Source organism: Micropterus salmoides, unplaced genomic scaffold, assembly GCF_014851395.1.
Source record: "Micropterus salmoides isolate LMB-PRFRI ecotype aquatic unplaced genomic scaffold, ASM1485139v1 Ms_hic_scaffold_1, whole genome shotgun sequence".
NCBI lineage: Eukaryota > Metazoa > Chordata > Actinopteri > Centrarchiformes > Centrarchidae > Micropterus > Micropterus salmoides.
The window spans coordinates 12,303,099-12,317,701 of NW_024040040.1; positions in this window are offsets into that span (position 1 = coordinate 12,303,099).

Sequence of the window (14,603 nt, forward strand, 5' to 3'; positions counted from 1 at the left end):
ACTATTGGAGCAATTGGAAGTACTCTAAGAGGGATATATATAAATGCAATATAGCACAATGATGGCTTTAGGGAAAATAAAATGGAAGGACAAACAGGCTCAAAAAAGGCTAAACATATTGAACATGAGCACAACAAATTATTACATAATCAAAAATATCATATTTTTAACTGTGAACACGTCATGATCTGATGTTGATGTGTTATAAATGACTGACCAAGGATTTTTAAAAATATATTGTAATTTTCATTTGAAAGTTTGGAAAAGATACTAAGGACAACATTTTGAGCAATTTGTCCTTGTTGTTGCACAGGTCCAAACGGCAGTCGTTTGATTGCTTGACTTGTAGTATAAATAATTGGACTAAGTAGAGTAGTGGGAAGGTAGTGGCACTACTCTACTTTGGAAAAAAAATATAAACTCTGACTACTTGACATAAAAAACAGAGTTAGCCCTTGACTCTGTCAGTGGTGTGATCAGCCTCATGTGTATTAGGAGCCTGAGGGATGGAATCTTTCATCGGGATTGTGGATGCGACAGAATTTGAAATCAAAGCTGCAAAGTCCTTGCCTTCACTTGCCCTGCCACTTGAACATTTTTCCCTTATCTTAACTGTCTTTACCACTGGCGGGCAGACGTGACTGCAAATGGCAACCCGTCTCCTTTAAAATGAGTGTAATATCTGCAGCTCGGCTGAGCAAGCTTTGCCCTATAGCATCCACCGAACATAGTAACTTCCCACAGACAGATGCACTCGGTGCAAGGCTCTACCTTTTTATCAGTTGCCCAGAGTTTGGCAGCGTGCACAAGCAGGTCTAGGTGAGGAAAATTAATTCTACATTCTGGCTGTCAGCCTACTAAAGTAGCAACTGCTAATACCAAAGACCCCAACTTGAGTACATTATTGAATTTGAGTCATAAGCTTTGACAGCTTTTTGACATTGTTTTTGTGAGTTGAGATTAAAAAGTGGGGGTGGCCATTTTTCCCCAACCACATCTGTTCTTTAAGAACTAGCTAAACGTGAATAAATCTAACATTGGTTTCACCTTTAACAACAATACTGTGTATTTAATACGTTCATGTTATGTTGTTTTATGTAAAATCTTTGTCTGAAAAAGAACACTAGCTGTCAAATAAATAAACTGGAGTAAAAATTACAATATTTTCCTGAAATATAGATAAGATGGATGGATAGATAGATAGATGGATGGATATAAGGGTCAAGGATGTTCTTTCCCGGGGGGGAATCACTTGAACACTCTTCAAAGGAAGTGATAATGTGAAAAAAATCAAAATAGGGAAAAACTATATATCTGCTGGCAGAATTTAACAATGAATCCTGAACAAGTTAAGGGCCTCTGGCCCCAGGGTCAGCAGCATTACATATGTATCTGTACAGCACACGACCCTCTCTATCCTTAGCATACCCCCCCGTAGCATAGTAAATCTAAGTATTTACTATCCTGCATTAGCATTAATTTCACACATTATATGCCATGAACATACATAAGAAGTAGCATGGCTCCCACTGCAAACCCCAGTTTAATTGAATGGCCTTAGTGACACAATGCACTCTGTCATGACCAAATGCAGCATTTTGTTTTTATTAAAAGTGAATCCATACATGTTACCCACTGCAGCTTTAGCTTTATGATGTGGTACAAAACAGTACAGTAAATGTATATAGTTTTAGCATCAGTGCCCCCAATGAGCTCTGAATCCATAACTTGGGTAGCTTTGCTGCCATGCCACCTATTGAGTTCATCATGTAGCTCTTTTATTGTTTGAGTCCCCTGAGCGAAAATGAATCACTAACTGAGATTAACTGGCAGGCATCCTAAATATAAAATCCATTATAAATTAGTAGAGTGCAGGTGGACAGTTGTAGTCACATCCATCCAATAATGTTACAATTTCCACCGTGCCCTGCCTTTTCCTTATTTCGCTTTAACATGCAGCACACTCTGTGCTTCTTTTGAGCTGTATCAAATCAGGTAATGGTTGTCGCGGTATCAGTTGTAAGAGCACAAATTGACAGATGGAGTTCCACTCTGCCCTGCTTTTGACTTATACTGTATAACTTCATAGCATGATATGAGCTGCTTTCAACTATTACGCAACTTGTCAAATTATGTTATGCCTGCCATTTTACTCTGGCATCTATCTCCAAACATATCAACAGAACAGTGCTGTGTAGTTCTTGATTCAGGTCACATCTTTGAAATATTACAGAGAAGGGAACCTTTAAACATTCTGTGAAATTAGAATATGCACTTTAAAGTTATTCAGGTTCCTATTCTTAAATTCCAAGCTGTCAGTTTGTTTTACATTTCATCATTTTGATCTCTACCGGTACTTTTGAAGTATGTGTGAGTTCAGTGTGTGCCGTTTTAAAAAAATCTTTATATTAATCATTACAGAAGTTCATATGCTTTACATTTGGCTATTGAACTACTCTGGTAAAGCAGTGGGAGGTTACATTCTGTGCTTAAGGGCGCCTCAGCTGTGGTACACCAGTCAGAGAGAAGCCCTTCTGATTTAATCCCAACTGATATCTTTGTAAGTATTTCCTGAATTGGAATCTGTGGCTTTCAATTCACAAGCCTGCGCTTCTCACATTTAGCCATGTTAACTGAAATGCCAGTCTGCAGATCACCAGTGATGGGGAAGTTGGATTTGAAAAATATTTATGGGACGAGTTTCAATATTTTGTACCAGCTGGTATTGGAATACAGGCAACATACAGATTGTCCCTTATCAGGCAAAAGCTCAGCAGTCATTCTGTCTTCTTCACAGTTTGACAAACATTTGGCTTAACCCTCGAGTCAATACGCAATTACCCGTGGCCAAGTGCTTACAATAATCCAAAGCTACACAAAATTAAATTTGATAGTGATTCATTATTTATGTGAGCCATGCAATATTTATATCCTGATAAGAATAAATAATTCAAACTAAGATTATCAATTATGCATAGATTTGGCATAACTAAATGCAATGTTTCTATAGTCTTTATCCACATGGAACCCGAAGGAAAATGCAATACTTAAGAGACAAAAAGGATTTAGTTTGTGTCACGGTTTTACTCGAGCATTTGGTCGATAGCAACTCATTTGACTCTAGATTAAAGCAGTTTAATCTATACAAACTCGCAACCCTGTGCGTGCTCTCGCCATAGGTTGTGCAGCTGTATCCGTTCTGAAGGTCCCACGTTCTGTGTGCACTGATTGCCAGCGCAATTTAGACTTCATTATTGCTCTATCACTGAGATTATTTGGGCAGAAAATTCTCCTTTTCAGAGGTGACACTATGAGTTTTACGCTTCGCAACAGCACTTAATGTCGTAATACACACACATAGTACAGCCAGTACAATCAGATCCTTACATTGTTGACTACACTGACTAACTGAAAGGATAAAAATAGTTTTAATATAATTTGTTCTATTGCCTTTAATCCCAGTCATTCCAACAACTGTTTTGCATGGCATCCCCTCATTCCCAATACTATCAAAATAAAAGCCCAACTGCCAATAAATAACACTGCAGATTAACTGTTCTTTTATTTATTAAAATAAAACAGCCAATAAATATATAAATCTATTATATTCTTGTTGCCTTACCTTCTATACCCCAAAATATACATTAATCTTTAAAAAAATGTGTAATACATTACAGCTTAACTGTACGGTACTTAATTATGTAACTTTTTGTAAAAGATGTAATAAAATAATCTGTCTTTAGCTCACTGTGGTAGATTCACCCGCAGCCATTTGTACACATTTTAGTTCGGCTGTCTGCTTTCGTGATTGACATCATCCAGCCTTCCATTTATAAAGATAAGTTTTGGCATCCTATAGCTTTTAAGCAATTAGGCAAACATTATGTATATTAAAACCTAATCAACGAAGGGTAGGCAACAATCCTCACAAATTCCACAGACACTGACAAACAATGAAGAAATGCAAACACTTTTAAATTACACATAGCACCTGCAACCTCATTTGTCATTTCACTATTTGAGAACACATCACCATTGGCATGTTTTTAAGCCACCACAATGTGCCAGAGATTTCAGTTATGCTATAGTGGCTTTGTGCATTTGTGACGCTGTTGAAAAATCATTAGTCAGAACTTAATATGGTAATGGCTTTCTGTTCCTATGGTCTAATGTATGTCAATCTCTGTGTTTGTTACGCTGAAGACCTCCACAAACACAACCAAAGAGCACAAACTGCTCCTGTAATTCATGGAACTAACTCCAGAAACAACACCACAATAGTGTTTGGTATACAGAAATTCTTGTTGGCATTTTCTTAATGCTGGTTCCTTTTGTGTACTGGAGGAATTCACAGTGCGACTACCTGTGCCACAAGGACAGACACAATAATACAGCCCACGATCTGTTTGTCCCCCATTAGATGTGCTTACATTCAGGTAGCTGTTAGCTCTTAGTTCCTGCTCAAGTATGTGTTTATCAAGTACTGATATGGCGGGTAAGTGGGCAACGTCGTGTGTATTCACACTGCATGTGTCACTCATATGTTTGCCTGCAAACACATTAGTGTCAACTCAGGCGGAGTCTTTACCCAGTGTCACATACAAGTCGTAGCCTGTACCTGATGTGAGGGGTTTAGACAGCAACACATTTGATGTCAGTGTAACCAGTTCATCTGAAGTATTTATCGTTTTCATGGACAGATCACCAATTGATGGGTGCATTTTTTGTTTACCTTGTCGATAAAATTAGCTTGTATATGTTTTGTGATGGAATTAAATATGCTTTCTGTAGCTGACTTACCATTAGTGTTATTTGGAGATACGGTGCATCCAATGTGACCAACTTTTGATCTGCCTGCCAATTGAAATTCTTCTTCACCACAACAATTCCAAGGTTAAAACACAAAAATCATCTTTATTCTGTATGCAGTACCCTGGTAAAAGCAGACCATAACATTTAATTGTGATGAAGGAAAAAAAAGACATTTTCTACTTATTTGTTTGGTTCACAGAATGGTTCACAAGGACAGCCTTTTCTTTTTTTTTAGTTCAATATTTTTTAATGACCTTGCCCTGTTAACTGCACTATTTTCTAAAAATGTATTTTATTTACTCAGCTGTTGTTATTATGGACTGTATTTCTGCCTTTTAATCAGTATGTTTACAAATTTTTCATAGATGTCATAGATGGTCATACATTTCTTCCTGGATCAATAGTAATAATAATAAAAGTCCTTGCCCATCTTTAATCAAATTAGTGATTACTCTCAGCGGTGATAGAGGCTCTCTGCAGTGCAACAAGGGAAACAAGAACAAGTCCTCCTCCAAAGTTACGGCATGAGAGAAAATATCACTAAATACAGCAGATGTGGTGGTTGTTGCTGTACCACAACAGGGTAACTTTGGTAGGTACCTAAGAGGTCAGAATAGTGTTACAAATTTGGTGTTGTGTCAGGCTTATTTAGATAAGCAATTTTAGTCTGATTCTCAATGGGATATTTGACACGCATAGTGGTCACCACAGTGGACAGCCATTCAAAAGCTGTTTACTTGTATAGGCAGAGGTTTTCATGGTATGGTTGAGCATCATCCACTAGAGTGGATGCTAGTGCGAAATGCCATAAACTGCCACCATCTGGTAAGCCATTGTAAGTGCAACTTAATTTGGTAGGTCTAAAGCTAGGTATAATTTTAATACAGTTATGAAAATGAATATTTCTGAATGAATATTAATTCATACCTCGAAACCAGGTGCACCACCTAAAGATTTGCTTGTCCGCCCAAGGCTTTAGGTCCTTGAGTATAGCTTGATAATTACACGAATTTCGGGTAATTCATCAGTTATTAATGGTTCAGTTATTCTGAAATCGTAAACTTTAGTCAACCAGTCAATCTCAAATCTGAGGGTAAGTCCTCTGTACAGGGAGTAAGTATGACTGTGACTCGTTGTTGGCCCTCATCTATAGTTAATAAACCCCTAGGTTATTCAAACTAAGTTTGCAACGTAATTTCCGACCATTCGTTCCCTCATCCTCGTAGAATCCTCTCCCTCTATAATATAAACTGAAATTCCATCGAGCCTAACATACTCTGTTCATTACCTTCTGGTTTTCATGTTGACTGTTGTCCCTGTAATATTCCCACATTTACTCCCACTGTTGTACTACCTTTGTTAGTTAATAAATTTCACCTCGATCACAGTGATATTGTGTGTGTGTTGTTAAGAAGCCAGGGTCCCTGTACAGAGGACTTACCCTCAGATTTGAGATTGACTGATTTAAGATAATTGAGCGATTGTTAACTAACTGATCACTAGTGAATAACTGTATAATTATTAACCATACCCAGGGAATCCCGAGACCCTGGGCGAACGGAATCTCAGGTGGTGTCCCTAGTTTTAAGATAAGATAAGAAAACCTTTATTTGTCCCACAGTGGGGAAATTGCGGTTTGCAACAGCAAAGACAAGAGCAGAGATAGATAAGTGTACAAGTAGCATAAACAAGTGTCAGACAAGAAAGTACCATTCTTACAGTAAATAAAAACAAAGTTACTGTACATTAAATAAGACTAAACAGACTATGCCTTATACAATACAGTCTCCTGCGGCATAAATAAATACTAGTAATATAAAAGTGTTGTAGAAGGGCAATGCACATAAGTCAGATATAGCAAACTGTATTATACAATAACTGCACATGAATTAGTAAAATTGCACTTATGAAAATTGCACAAATGAAAATTATGCACAGATGTAATAATGGCACATGGGATATATTGCACAGAGTCAACGGTTCACACAGCGTGGATGGAGCAGCCTGTCACTGAAACTGCTCTCCAGGGCTGATAGGGTGTAGTGCAGGGGGTGTGACTCATGGTCCAGCATAGCTGTCAGTTTAGTCAGGACCCTTCTGTCTCCCACCTCCCTCATTGAGTCCAGAGGACAACCCAGGACAGAGCTAGATTTCTTGATCACCTTGTCCAACTTTTTTCTGTCCCTCTCAATGATGCTGCTGCTCCAGCAGACCACAGCGTAGAGGATGGCTGACGTGACCACAGAGTCATAAAAAGTCTTTAGGAGGGGCCCTGTCACTCCAAAGAACCTCAGTCTCCTCAGGAAGTACAACCTGCTCTGACCCGTCTTGTACAGAGCATCTGTGTTGTGAGTCCAGGCCAGTTTGTTGTTCAGGTGAACACCCAGGTACTTATAAGTGGCCACTCTCTCAATGACCATTCCCTGGATGTTTACCGGAGGGGGGAGGGCAGATCGCCGTCTGCGAAAATCGACCACCATCTCCTTGGTCTTCCCCGCGTTGATCAGGAGGTGATTTCACTGACACCAGTCCACAAAGTTCTGTGTCAGTCCTCTGTACTCTGCGTCGTCATCATCAATAATGAGGCCGACAATGGCAGAGTCGTCAGAGAACTTCTGCAGAACACAGCTGTCCGTGTTGTGTCTGAAGTCTGCCGTGTAGAGGGTGAAGAGGAAGGGGGCCAGGACAGTCCCCTGGGGGGCACCCGTACTACATGAGACGATCAGACACCGTCACGTGCTCTCACAAACTGTGGCCGGTTCGTGAGATAGCTCAGGACCCACTGTGACAGCAGGTGGTCCACACTAGTCCTCTCCAGCTTGTCCTTCAGAAGCATCGGCTGGATGGTGTTAAAAGCACTTGAGAAATCAAAAAACATGATTCTCACAGTGCTGCCGGGCTTCTCCAGGTGGGCGAGGGCACGATGGGTCCATGGAGGGGCCCACTGTGGAGCGGAGGTGTTGCAGGACCAGTCTCTCCAGCGTCTTCATCAGGTGTGATGTAAGAGCCACCGGCCTGTAGCTGTTGGGGTCTTTAGGGTGCGGTGTTTTTGGCACCGGTACCACACAGGAGGTCTTCTGTGGTACCCATCCCAGCTTCAGGCTCAGGTTGAAGATCCTCTCCATAACTCCACACAGCTAGCCTGGCAGGACTTCAGGAGCCTGGAGCTGATGCCATCTGGACCTGCTGCTTTTCTCATCTTGATCTTCCTTAGCTCCTGTCTCACCTGTGCTGCTGTGAAGGACAGGGGTGGGAAGGGGGGCTCAGTGCTGGGGGTGTGAAGAAGTCCGTCTGGGGATGGGGTGGGTGAGAGGTGAGGTGAGCCGGAGGTGTCAAAGGTTGAGGAAGTGCATTGTCCCAGTGGTGTGGAGGTGGGGTGCAGCTGTGTGGAGGGAGGGGTGGCTGACTGATCAAACCTGTTGAAGTGGTGGTTCAGATCATTCACGCCACTTAAGGTCCCCCTCGGCCTGTGTGGGGGGTGCTTTAAAACCTGAGATGGTCATCAAGCTGCTCCACACCCCCCTAATGTCTCTCTGCTCCAGCTGTCTGTTTAGCTTCGAGGTATGAATTAATATTCCCGGAAATATTAATTTTCATAACTATTAAAATTATATGTAGCTTTAGACCTGCTACAGGGGCGTTCATTGGTTGTTGTTTATGTTCTTTTCATGTTACTTGTGTTTGATTGGCATAGATTTGTAAGGGGGTGGGCATTAGGGGACAGGCAACAGGAGTCGGGAGGGGAGCGTGAGAGTGTAGCCACTTTCATATGGAGATTCAGCGTGGAAAGAATATCCATATTTATGTTGCATTCGCTTCTTCATACTGAACGAAAGTTTGCAGCTTTATCCCATGTGAAAAGGCCTTTAGCCCGCAATCATGTGTGCTTTCACATAGCGGTCCGGCTTTACCGGAACCAGTGGCATGCCGCAGCATGTCGGCTTTCTGTCTCGTGTCTCTGGTAAGAGGCGGATAAAATCTGCTCCATACCTTTTATAAAGTGCAGCGGGCTGGCAGATTGGCGCAATACCCCCATGAAATAAGGCAGCGTGAAAGCTGCTAATGTTTGGAGCTAATTACAAAAGTTGTACTAGGAGTGTTTTTATCTTCTAGCTGGCTAGTTGGTGGTCCAGTCTAGTGTCTGACACACTATCAGATCGTCAAATGGTCCTCCCCAGATCGTCAAATGTCATCCCCAGAGATCAGGAGAATGATCCATAGGCTATATAAAAATTTTGATCCCACAAAACCTGTGATGCTGTGGCACCAGGACTATCAGAATCAGGAGGCCAGAAGAGGGTGATAGTAGAAAGTGAGCAGTCTGAGGTTTAAGTTGAATGATAAAGCATGACAAGAGTGAGCAGTTGAGAATGATTAAGAAGCATCTTGTAAGTTTATAAAACAATTTACTGTTGTGTTTTAAGTACATTTAATAGCATAAATATTTTTTTATAATTTTTTCACTTTGTCCTCTTCTTTAAGTTTGTAATGGACATAATGCCTTATTGTCTCAATTAAATGGACAGAAACAAATTTATGTGAGACACAAAAGGCAATTTATTATTTTGGCCGGTAAAAAATATGTTCGGCCGGTGGATTTTTTAATCTACCAGCCACCTTGGCAGGTGGGCCAAAAATGTATCTTCCATCCCTGGCCTATAGGTGTCCTTTTCAAGCTCTGAAAGCAAATGACTCTGCACATATGTGAGTCTGTAAAGTAAATGCCAGTTAGTAACAAAAAACCCTACATATAAAGCTTCCAATGCTGGATTTTTGTGAGTGAGGGTAAAGATACTACAGAGGTTTTCTCTCCTGGTGTCCCTCTGTGTGAGGCAGGTAAACAGTGCCGTGCTGAACCACGCTTTCTATGGCACACACTTCAGCATTTTCAAGTGGAACAACTTGTTGTGCCTTAGATCTTGATAGGCAGAAATAAATTAAGCTAAACAAACTAAATTGCTTTTAAGTGCAATCCAGCTCTTGAGCAATTTTTAAGCTAATTACATCAACATATCAGATCATGCACCAAATTAGGCAGGAGGTAAGAGTGTAGGAAGAAGGGAGCAAAAGGAAAATGTAAGATGTAAGATATGGAAAAGGGAATCAGAGAGACTGGGAGGGCACGTCAAATGTGAAACAGCAAAACAGGTTGACTGTCTCTGAAAGAGTGGGCAAGGTGAAGATATATTTGATTCTATTTTTACAGGATAACTCTTTAGCTGTGTGATGACAAATGACTTTGTCTGTGTCACAGAAAACAAAGTGCCCCACTGGGAGCACTTCATGATTTCTCTGACCCAGGCAGTGACAAAGTGAAAGTATAGAAGCTAGCCACAGATAGTCTCATAGCATTAGAAATAAAGCAGGCTGACAGGACGTGAGGACGCATGTTTAAACACAGCCGGCAGGTTCAGTCCTGTGTAGGTGAGTTTGTGTGAGGGAGCGACAGCAAAAGGTGCCTGATAATTGATCAGCGTGTCTGTGTGAACTGCATCACTACAAGACAGAATGTGTAATCAATGCCATTTGCTTCAGGAAGGAAGGACAGGTATTAATCCCATGAGCTGTGCCTTGCGTTTGACACTGTTGACTCTCAATACTAACCTCAATTTTTCAAAGGCGCCTGGAAATCAATTTGTTCTTGAGATGCTCCGACCTCCTCGCCCACCTTTTGATTCTCTCAAAATTCCCATCGATTAGTCCAACTTACAAGGCCCCAGCCACATTTGTTGTAGCCTTTCCTTGGATTATTGGATTGACTTGTTTTGTTTTCCTTTACTTAAAGCTGCATTAATCAGTATTTATTGATATTACCATTGAATTATATGACTCCACTGTAACACCAAGGTGTTGCTAGTAATGTTTGGGTTTGGTTTATGTCCAAATAGGCAGAAAACCATAGTAAGAAGGTGGCTGATGAAGAAAGGCAAATCTCTTGCATCACTAAATGAGTTTCTGTAACCTTTGTTTAACCACAACGATCTCTTGAGATTAAAACACCTCATAAAAGGTGGGACACTCCAGAAAGCATACCGATGGCACACGGCATAACAAACAATCCTGTGCCTGACCGTCCCACTTCTAAGATGGTGGATGATAGTTGGGCCAATTACCCAAAATGCAGCCCACTTAATTTTTGTTCAAAATTTTCCAGTACCCAAGGTGACGAAATCAAAATTATTGTTTTGTCCAGCCAAATTTAGTATCTTTTCAGTCAAGGAAAAGCAGAAAATCCTCACAATGGGGAAGTTGCAACTATGGAATGTTTGGTATTTTTGATGATTAAATTCTGTCAATCGACTAATTTGTTTATCCAACTTTATATTACTATTATTATTATCACAAATGAAGATCTGTCTGAGGTGGCAGACTCTGCGCACATTTATAAATTACCAATGTGGAGACTTTTCAAAAAAAAAAAGATTACAGGTCAAGATCGTGGCATAAGTTTAGTATTTAATCACTCAATGATTTTACATATTTTATCGTATGCCTGTGACGCTTTAGATGCCTTATTTTTAGGGGGTTGGAGGTTAGGGGGAAAGAATACAGAGATAAGATGAGGTAAACAAATGTGATTGGAGTAAATAATATGGAAGCAGAAAGCAAAGGGGAATAGGTTTGAGATTTGGGAGATAAAGAAACCAAACAATTTCTTAGAAAATGCAAAATTCACCATTTAAACAAATCAATACCTGAGAAATGACTTTATTCCTGGCATGAAAGCAAACACATTTTGGCTTGCTATTAAAAATGAGTTGGAGTGAGTTTGGAGCAAAGACTCATGAAGAGTGATTTGGAAGGCTTTGAATGAACAGGATGAAAGACCTCGAGGCAAAGAGCATAAGCTCAATTTGAAAATGTGATTGTGTTACTCTAAACAGGATCCTCCTGACTAGATGCACACACTTGGAAAAGCAAACCTGGATTTAAGAATACTTCAATATTTTCCAGCAATTAGATGTATATATTTGTCTGATCTCACTAATTGGACCTTGATTGCTTGACTGCAAAAGAGAATAAATGCATAATTGTCTAATTAGACATGATTAATTCAGATTTAGATGTGAAATGGTTTGGGTGTGTTTGGGGAGATATTTACTTCACAGCACTTGGTTGGGGTGATAAAAGAAATAATATAAGAATTACCTTCGACAATTAGCCTAGGTCTTGAAAAATGCCCTCACCTAGCCAACAGGCAGAATATGGGGCTGAACCTGGGGGGAAATTAACAAGGATGTACAATGGATATGGCGCCTCAAAAATGAGGTGCCCAAGAGAGCTTGGTGGAAGCAAGCCATATTTAGAAATATAACTTACTCATTAAGACCCAGAAAATCGTGCTGTGTTTGAGGTTACACAAATGCCACGACACAAGTGAAAGGCTTGTTTTATTTCCTAATAACATACTAACCATTTGACTTACACAAGCCTATTTGGACAAAAGTACTGGGAGACGTAAACATTACTTATACGACACACGTACACACATCAGTGATGTAACCAAAGATCATCAGGTGTTTAAGTCTTTTAACATCAGACACCCTCACCCAGGCAAACCTGCCATGATTTATCAGATCCCAGCATGCCCAAGTATCTCATGTGGTCCGAGGGTTACCCCTGATCCACAGCCATCTTGATGCATTTTCTGTGCCATCAGTGATGTTCCTGATGGCTTTCTTCCTGTACAGTCCTGTAATGCCAAGGAGCTTGAAGGCCCTGCATAGGGATTGGCCGGAAAAGCCTGTGCAACCAACCTCGATGAGCACACACCATCCTTGGCTCCAGCAATAAGGTCTATGTACTTGGCTTTTTTTTCCTTCTGGAGGCCTCCTCCATCTTGTTTGTCCAAGGGTCTGTCAGTTCCAGCAGGACCACTTGTCTTCAGGCATCAGGGCCATGTGTGGTCTGGACTAAGTGTGGTTTCTGGGATGTTGCATTGCCTTCCATGGTCAACCTTCAACTGCCAGTCCCGCATCAGTGGCAAGAACCCTGCTTGATGACCTTAGTGGTTGCTGCGACTTCTCCCCTCTTTGACAAAGCCAACTGCCATGGTTGCAGTTGTTTGCTATTGTTGATCCCTGTGCAGATATTGTCTGCTTCTGGTCCCAGCACCTGACTATGACGCTAGCAGTAGCGCACCCCCAATGCCTTCAGATAATAGCCTAACTAATATACTCCCTGCACGCAGGGACCCAATTTTAGGCCTTGTAATGATAATGCCGAAAAACATCAGTACATTAGAACAGCTGGATGTCTTGCATGGGTCTAGTACCGTACACTTTCTACACCATAAAGGCTTTCTTACAGGACTCTATGGTGATAATCCCACCACCTGCTGTGATATTGATGCAACAAGACATCAAGACATGTAAGTGGCATATCTCATCATGCAGTAGATCAGCTGGAAACTCGCCTATCTTGCCTGCCAAACACAAGGTGGTGGGTGGTATATCTGGCATATGCATATCTCAACAGCACACCAACACTGTAACATGCCAAGGCGACTCTGTCACATCTCTCTTCTCAGTGCTAAGCAAATAACCAGTGAGTGAAGTGAGCTGTCATGGGTCGGGGGATGCAGGCCTACAAAGTGCTGTACGTACAAACAGGCTAATTTGGAACAAAGATGCAATGTTCCCTCCCTTGTGGGGGTAGAGAATGGGGAAAACTCTGTGCTCTTAGGCATGACAACCACTTGTTTTGGCCTCACGTGGTGCCATTCAAGCTACATTTTATAAGCCTTGCCTTGAGTGGACCAAAAGTGCACTCACACTCTCTCTAAGCCAAAGTAAGCATCAGTGCTGACTTAATTAACAATGACTTAAGAGGTCTGCCCAATGGGCTCGAGTGGTTACTTTGGAGGCAGCCTTGAACAATATGAATAGGAATATATTACATAGCATTAACATCTAAGGGATGAGAGGCCTACTACTACCTAATGCTTTTGTTTTTCTCCCTGAGTCAAAGTATCAGTCATGTGAAAAATAATAAATACATGTATAATGTAATAAAACAGCTTCACCAAGTTACTAAAGTTTCTTACACTTTACAGCACAAGTTTTTATTATATTTTACAAATCATTATGATAGCATTCAAAAAGTGAAATAATTGGAATAATGTTTTTTTTTTTTTTTTTCTCAACCTCGTCATTAGGGGTTGAGTTTGCAGTGGACCTTGAGTTGAAATTGGGTTGAAATAATCCTCTCACAGTGTCAACAAAAACTGAGCATTGCAAGCTTCACAAAAGGAGTATTTATACGCTTGAAAGACCCCATGTGGTGTGTATTCTGATGGCATGCGAACTCAGTGGAAACTTGGTATAGTCTGTGTTGTTTTTTAACCCTCCATTCCCATACACCCTGGGGCAGATCTGTGCGGTCTACTTTTACAAATATAACATTTTCAAATATTCTGCATAAGGGACTTAAACTATGGACTGTAGTACTTGATTATTGTACATTTTCTGTCATTTGTTTCTCCACCCAGCAGTTTAAACGACCCAGATAACAACAGATTAATCCAGTTTTTCACCCTCAAAGCCTACATTCATTTAATAGGGAAGTTAAATAAAAGTGTAATTTTGGATTCAATCCACCTCATTGGTTTACTTCCAATTTCATATAATAGGCAAGTTAATATAAACATGGAATATCAAGTCACCAAGGTAAATACCAAGTAATTAAGATCCAGCATGCCCTTGATGAGAAACAAAGGAATGTAATATGCCTTACATATTTAGAGAAGTCAGTTCTACTGCTTCTATAATCACTGCATATTTTACAACTTA